Source organism: Bison bison, unplaced genomic scaffold (assembly GCF_000754665.1).
Source record: "Bison bison bison isolate TAMUID 2011002044 unplaced genomic scaffold, Bison_UMD1.0 scf7180017864478, whole genome shotgun sequence".
In the NCBI taxonomy this organism is placed as follows: domain Eukaryota; kingdom Metazoa; phylum Chordata; class Mammalia; order Artiodactyla; family Bovidae; genus Bison; species Bison bison.
Window position 1 is genome coordinate 2,744,905 of NW_011495038.1, and position 6,884 is coordinate 2,751,788.

Sequence of the window (6,884 nt, forward strand, 5' to 3'; positions counted from 1 at the left end):
TGGTGATGGACAGCGTGACCTGGTGTGCCGCAGTGCATAGGGACACAAAGAGTCAGACATGACTGAGCGACTGAACTGATTGACATAGTTAAAGGCTTTAGTGTAGTCGATGAAGCAGAAGTAGATATTTTTCTAGAATTCTCTAGCATTTTCTTATGATGCAACCAATGTAGACAATTTGATCTCTGATTCCTCTGCCTTTTCTAAATCCAGCTTTTACATCTGGAAGTTCTTCATTCACATATTGTTGAAGCCTAGTTTGAAGGATTTTGAGCATTACTTTGCTAGCATGTGAAATGAGTGCAGTAGTTTGAGCATTCTTTAGCATTTCCTTTCTTTGGGACTGGATTGAAAACTGACCTTTTCCAGTCCTGTGGTTACTGTCCTTTATTATGCCTATCTTTGCATAAAATGTTCCCTTGGTATCTCTATCCTAGCCTGATAGTCTGACACATTATGCAATCTGATTTTCCTTTTACCACCTGTGGGTGGTACAGTGGTGATGAATCCACCTGCCAATGCAGGAGATACAGGAGACCTGATTCTATCCACATTGGGCAGATCCCCCGGAGAAGGGAATGACTACCCACTCCAGTGTTCCTGCCTGAAAAACTCCATGGACAGAGGAGCCTGGCAAGCTACACTGTGAGTGAGTGAGTGAAGTTGCTCAGTTGTGTCCAACTCTTTGAGACCCCGGGGACTGTAGCCTACCAGGCTTCTCCATCCAGGGGATTCTCCAGGCAAGAATACTGGAATGGGTTACCATTTCCTTCTCCAGGGGATCTTCCCAACCCAGGAATTGAACCTGGGTCTCCTGCATTGGAGGCAGACACTTTAACCTCTGAGCCACCAGGGAAACCCAACAGGAAGCTACACTGTAGCCCACCAGGTAAAAATTGCTAGTATATACTCAGGCTGGCTTGATCTGCGGGAAATTTTTCTTTCATAGGGATGTAGGTAGTCTCAGAAATGTGATCTTTATAATTTTCACTACTAAGTACCTTGAGTTCCAAATTACACATACACAAAAGAAACAGTCTTTCTTTTTTCAATTTCTGGCTTCAGAACTACTCCGAGGGATAATATATTAAATTAGTCATTCAAATATTAATATACTTATGAAGTCTTATTTTTGGAAATACAGAAGATCTTTATAGGATTTTGTGCAATAGGACATAGAGTAATTATTGTCCTCTACCAGTGTGATTCAGAGAAAAAAAATCTGAATGTCTCAGAGTAATATTTTCATAGGTTATTCAGTTTTTTCAATGAAAAATTTTACTTTGCATTTTTCTTGATTATTATAAAAGTTGTACATATAGTACAATTATGCATCTACCAGTTACATGTGATTTATGTGTTTAAGAAAATGGGGGGGGCATTTATTTCATTTGTTTGAAGCTCTATAACCAAATACCAGAGACAGGTGGCTTATAAAGAGCAAAAACTTATTGCTCACAGTTCTGGAGCTAGAAGTCCTAGGTAGGGTGCCAGAATGGTCAAGTGAAGGCCCTCTTCTGGGCTGCAGACATTTTATTTCATCCTCACATAGAGGAAAGTGATAAAGAGCTCTGTGGAATGTATCTTATGAGCCCTAATGCCCCTCATGTAGCTCTACCCTCATGACATAAGCACTTCCCAAAGGCCCCATTTGCTAATACCATCACCTTTGAGAGTTAGGGTTTCAGTATATGGATTTTGGGGAGATACTCACACTATAGTAAAGGATCAACTACCTGTGACTGAATTAAGTTATGTAAGGATTCCCTGGTCCGTTAGTGGTAAAGAACCCACCTGCCAATAAAGGAGACATAAGAGATATGGGTTTGATCCCTGTGTTGGAAAGATCCCCTAGAGTAGGAAATGGCAACCCACTCCAGTATTCTGGCCTGGAAAATTCCATGGACAGAGGAGCATAGAAGGCTACAATCCATGGAGTCACAGAGTTGGACACGACTGAAGTGACTTAGCATACACAGGCAAGTTGTGTGGGTAGGGAAATTTGCTTCCTGCTACTAATGGCTGTAAGTCAATTAGGAGCTGGCTAAAGGCAAAATTCATTTTTTTTTTTTTTTTCTGAGTGAAAGAGTTAAATGTTTTATTGTCATCACAATATCATCACCTGATAGTGGAGCAGGTAGCTCCTTTTATTATCACAGGTGATGATGTTAATAGTATAAACATCTTAATAGAACAATATAAACAAGTTAATAGTATAGTATCTGATGATGTTAATAGTAAAAAAGAAAAAAAAAGCCCATACGGTTTTTTGAAAGGTTTACTTTTATGAAGTCCAGGTGGTCAACATGAATTTTGAAAAATATTTAATATTATTTTAGCTGAATTGGTTTGTCTTCATGCAATTTATCAATTTATATACAGATCAAAATGTAGAAACTACTTAAAGATGAGTCCTAATATCAATAACCACCATTCTTGTGCACAAATATTTTCATTGTTAGGAGTAAATTCTTTAATGCAGATTCTCAGAAATAGGGCAACTGAATCAAAATATAGTACTTTAAGCATTTTTTTTTTCCCCATAAGACATAAGACTTTAACCTTAACTCAAATTACTGAGAGGTACATGTCATTACTTGTATCACCTTATCCTTACCTTTCTGGAATTTCCATGCAAAGAAAATCATAATAATTTTGGTAAAAGAATTTAATTGCTATTTTCATTTTCATTTCTTTTATTAAAAGTGATGTCAAGAATTTTCAGTGTTTTCCAGTAAGTGTTTCAATGTCTGATTACATAGTTTAGTAATTTAAAGTATTTATTTTAGCTTAATTCTTACATTTTACTATATATACAAACCTATTCAGTATTTGTATTTACACTAAAGTTTGTTCAAAATTGCACAGAGCATCAACGACCATCATTTTTGGAAAATTTCTTTAGTTATAAAGTTATGCCACACTCAAAAATAATTTGGGAATATATAACATAATAAAGACAAAATGAAAAAAAAATCTATCAAGAAAAAAAAAATTTCTCTTTCTGCTCTGTGCCTCAATTTCTTCAAGTGAATATAGATAAAAAATAGTATCTTACTCATATTGCTAGTATAAGAAATAAATAAGTTAGTGTTAGTACAGCAGTAAAATCATTGCATGTGTATATGTAGTTTGTGTCATTAAACCATACCTAAAACATATGCTTATATCTTGCTCTATAGTCGAACATCAAATCAACTCATTTAGGCATTCTTAACTATTTTCAAGATTATCATTATCATTTTTAAACTAAAACTGTCCTATTGGCACAGAAAGATGAACTCACCAGGTCGGTAGGTGCCCAATATACTACTGGAGAAGAGTGGAGAAATAGCTCCAGGAGGAAAGAAGAGGCCAAGTCAAAGCGAAAACAACTCCCAGTTGTGCATATATCTGGTGGTGGAAGTAAAGTCTGATGTTGTAAAGAATAATATCGCATAGGACCCTGCAATGTTAGGTCCATGACTCAAGGTAAATTGGAAGTGATAAAACAGGAGATTCAAGAGTGAACAAAGACATCAGTGAACTAAAGTGGACCAGAATGGGTGAATTTAAATTAGATGACCATTATAGCTACTACTGTGTACAAGAATCCCTTAGGAGAAATAAAGTAGCCCTCATAGTCAACAGAAGAGTCTGAAATGCAGTACTTGGGTACAATCTCAAAAACGACAGAATGATCTCTGTTCATGTCCAAGGCAAACCATTCAATATCACACTAATCCAAGTCTCTGCCCAACCACTAATGATGAAGAAGCTGCAGCGGAATAAATAAGTCTTCCATGAAGACCTACAAGAAGTTTTAGAACCAATACCAAAAAAAAGATGTCCTTTTCATTATAGGGGACTGGAATGCAAAAGTAGGAAGTCAAGAGATATCTGGAGTAACAGGCAAGTCTGGCCTTGGATTACAAAATAAAGTAGGGCAAAGGCTAACAGAGTTTTGACAAGAGAATGCACTGCTCATAGCAAACAATCTCTTTCAACAACATGAGAGACAACTCTACACATGGACATCACCAGATGGCCAATACCAAAAACAGACTGATTGTATTCTTTGCAGCTGAAGATGGAAAAGCTCTATACAGTCATCAAAAACAAGACTGGAAGCAGACTGTGGCTCAGATCACGAACTCCTTATTGTAAAATTCAGACAAAATTAAGTTGAAGAAAGTAGGGGAATCTGCTAGGCCTTTCAGATATGAGCTAAATCAAACCCCTTCTGATTATACAGTGGAAGTAACAAATAGATTCAAGGGATTAGATCTGATAGACAGTGTGTTTGAAGCACTAAGGACAGAGGTTCAAGATGCAGTGATCAAAACCATCTTAAGAAAAAAAAATACAAAAAGGCAAAATGGTTGTCCAAGGAGGCCTTACAAATAGCTGAGAAAAGAAGAGAACCAAAAGGCAAAGAAGAAAAGGAAAGATATATCCATCTGAATGCAGAATTCCAAAGAATAGCAAAGAGAGATAAGAAATACTTCCTATGTGATCAATGCAAAGAAACAAAGGATAGAACGAGTAAGACTAGAGATCTCTTAAAGAAAATTAGAGATACCAAGGGAATATTTCATGGGCACAATAAAGGACAGAAATGATATGGAAATAAAAGAAGCAGAAGATATTAAGAAGAGGTGGCAAAAATACACAAGAACTATACAAGAAACCTCTTAATAACCCAGATAACCACGATGGTGTGATCACTCACTTAGAACTAGACATCCTGTAATATGAAGTCAAGTGGGCTTTAGGAAACATCACTATGAACAAAGCTAGTGGAGGTGACAGAAACCCAGTTGAGTTATTTCAAATCCTAAAAGATGATGCTGTGCAAGTGCTGCACTTGATATGCCTGCAAATTTGGAAAACTCAGTAGTAGACACAAGAGTGGAAAAAGTCAGTTTTTATTGCAATCTCAAAGAAAGGCAATGCCAAATAATGTCCAAACTACAATTGCACTCATTTCACATGCTTGCAAAGTAATGCTCAAAATACTCCTCACTAGGCTTCAAGAGGATGTGAACAAAGAATTTCCAGATGTTCAAGATGGATTTAGAAAAGGCAGAGGAATCAGAGATCAAATTGTCAACATCTATTGGATTAGAGAAAAAGCAAGAGAATTCAAGAAAAATACCTACTTCTGCTTTATTGGCTATGCTAAAGCCTTTGACATTGGGGATAACAACAAAATGTGGAAAATTCTCAAAAAGATGGGAATGCCAGACCACTTCACCTGCCTCCTGAGAAACCTGTATTTAGGACAAGAAGAAACAGAACTGTACATGGAACAATGGACTGGTTCAAAATTAGGAAAGTAGTATTTCTAGGCTGTATATTGTCATATTGTCACTCTGCTTACTTAGCTTCTAGGCAGAGCACTTCATGAAGAATGCAGGCTGGATGAAGCACAAGCTAGAATCAAGATTGCACAGAGAAATATCAATAACCTCAGATATGTAAGATGACACCACCTTTATGGCAGAAAGCTAAGAGGAACTAAAAAGTCTCCTGATGAAAAGTGAGAGAGAGTGAAAAAGTTGGCTTAATGCTCAATATTTAGAAAACAAAGATCATGGAACCTGATGCCATCACTTCATGGCAAATAGATGGGGAAACAATGGAAACAGTGAGAGTCTTTATTTTCTTGGGCTCCAAAATCACTGCAAATGATGACTGCAGCTATGAAATGAAAATATGCTTGCTCCTTCCAAGAAAAACTATGACAAACCTGACAGCATATTGAAAAGCAGAGACATTACTTTGTCAACAAAGGTCCATATAGTCAAAGCTGTGGTTTTTCCGGTAGTCATGTATGGATGTGAGAGTTAGACCATAAAGAAGGCAGAGCACAGAAGCATTGATGCTTTTGAACTGTGGTGTTGGAGAAGACTCTTGAGTGTCCCTTGGACTGCAAGGAGATCAAACTAGTCCATCCTAAAGGAAACCAACTCTGAATATTCATTGGAAGGACAGATGCTGAAGCTCCAATACTTTCAGAGATTAGAGATCAGACCAGTCGCTCAGTCGTGTCCGACTCTCTGTGACCCCATGAATCGCAGCACGCCAGGCCTCCCTGTCCATCACCAACTCCCGAAGTTCACTGAGACTCACGTCCATCGAGTTAGCGATGCCATCCAGCTATCTCATCCTCTGTCGTCCCCTTCTGCTCCTGCCCCCAATCCCTCCCAGCATCAGAGTCTTTTCCAATGTGTCAACTCTTCGCATGAGGTGGCCAAAATACTGGAGTTTCAGCGTTAGCATCATTCTTTCCAAAGAAATCCCAGGGCTGATCTTCAGAATGGACTGGTTGGATCTCCTTGCAGTCCAAGGGACTCTCAAGAGTCCAATACTTTAGCCACCTGATATGAAGAACTGACTCATTAGAAAAGACTCTGATGCTGGGAAAGATTGAAAGCAGAAGGTGAAGAGGATGACAGAGGATGAGATTTTTGGATGGCATCACAGATTCAATGGATATGCATTTGAGCAGATTTCAGGAGATGGTGAAGGACAGGGAGGCCTGATGTGCTGAAGTCCATGGGGTCACAAATACATGACTGAGTGACTGAATAACAACATTGGCAAAGGAAAACTAAGTTGCTACCAGCACATTTTTACATGTTAGTAAAATGTAAGCAGGCTTACTCCTTAGGCATTTATGAAAGTAGTTTTACAGATAGAAAATGATAATAGAAAAAGATCTGAAGCTTTAAAATAAAGGAAAACAGTAGAAAAGACAAAAAATCGTGGTAAATATACTAGATTCTTCTTCTCATCGTGGGTTTCTTAATCATATATGATGACTGAAGCAAATTTATAACATCTGTCATAATTGTCAATGTGGAATGTGAAGTCAAGTGGGCCTTAGGAAGCATCACTAC

At 37.8% G+C, this 6,884-nt stretch overlaps 1 non-coding gene across 1 annotated transcript; it reads right to left on the bottom strand.

Annotated features, from left to right (window-relative positions):
• Positions 1–784: 784 nt before the first annotated feature.
• Positions 785–856, bottom strand: TRNAW-CCA. The gene has a single exon. It is a non-coding gene; the product is annotated as a tRNA-Trp (tRNA).
• Between the last annotated feature and the right edge of the window lie 6,028 nt (positions 857–6,884).